Raw genomic sequence first — 1,308 nt, 5'->3', positions numbered from 1 at the left:
CCGAGGACAGGCAAAATCGACGTTTCGGGCAAAAGCCCTTCATCAGGAATAAAAGCGGCAAAATCGACGTTTCGGGCAAAAGCCCTTCATCAGGAATAAAAGGGCAAAATCGACGTTTCGGGCAAAAGCCCTTCATCAGGAATAAAAGGGCAAAATCGACGTTTCGGGCAAAAGCCCTTTGAAGAAGTTTTCCTCCTCATTCACATCGGAGGAAAAGGTGTTAAAAACAGGAGGAGTCAGAGCAACCCACAACGATGGGACAGTTGGCAAGCAGGGTCACGAGGAGAGCAGTAAATAGAGAATTGCTGTCGAATAAACAGCAGAGCAAATCAGGAAACCAATAAGACATGACTCTCAGAAGAGAACACAGACAGGAATGCTGAGGAGAATGACTGGATTTTTTGGAGGGACTAATAAGGATCAAACACATGTTTCACTTTTACACACTCAAAACTCTGCATTTCTAAAAACAGATGGAATTTGTGAACAGTATATTCTTAAGTGTATTACTATTGTTTTTGAAAACAAGTTATTGTTGGTAGTTGTATGCTTAAGATTGCGATGAAGAGGACATTCATTTCTCAGAGAGTAATTAATCTGTACAACTCTAAAAAAGAGGGTTGTTAAAGTTAGAACAATCAGAATATGAAAACTAAAACAAACAAAATTGCAATTATTCAGGGATTAAATGGCTCTGGGTCAAAGACAGGAGAGTGGATTTGAGGATTATCAGATCAACTCAATGAATGGAGAAGCAAATTCAATTGACTGAATGGTATAATTCTGCTCCAATGTCTGATGGTTTAATCATCATTGATTCCATGTATTCCACTCTCCAATATTCCTACACTGCTGTCCTTATTTGTATCAGCAATTAACTCAAAAGTTTATCTTAACCTCATTCATTTTACACAAGTCCGACAAACAATAGATCCCGATGTCATAGGACGTCTGAAAGGTCTTTGAAAGCCATGGACTTGATGTTGAAAACATATATTTTTAACAGTTCCATAATTACAGGAATCATTTCATTATCTGCTATATCATCTATGCTTTACAATCCTCTCCTTTCTCTATCGGTAACATCTTCCAGGTGTGAGGACAACCTCTATCACAGTGAACTGCATGAGGCCACACAACCTTATGCAATTATCTTCAGGCATGAAAACGCTCCCTATTTCGGTAATGTCCTGCTTCAACTATAACTTGGAAAATCTCCAGATAATTCTCCATATTCATTTTGTTAATGAATAACCTGTCATCACTTCCACAATCCTCCATAGTGCTGCAAAGTTGTCCAGACCCTGT

This window comes from Chiloscyllium plagiosum, unplaced genomic scaffold (genome assembly GCF_037043375.1).
Source record: "Chiloscyllium plagiosum isolate Xiang-an unplaced genomic scaffold, Cpla_swu_hap1 HiC_scaffold_21, whole genome shotgun sequence".
Taxonomy (NCBI): Eukaryota; Metazoa; Chordata; class Chondrichthyes; order Orectolobiformes; family Hemiscylliidae; genus Chiloscyllium; species Chiloscyllium plagiosum.
This window is presented reverse-complemented; position numbering follows the sequence as displayed.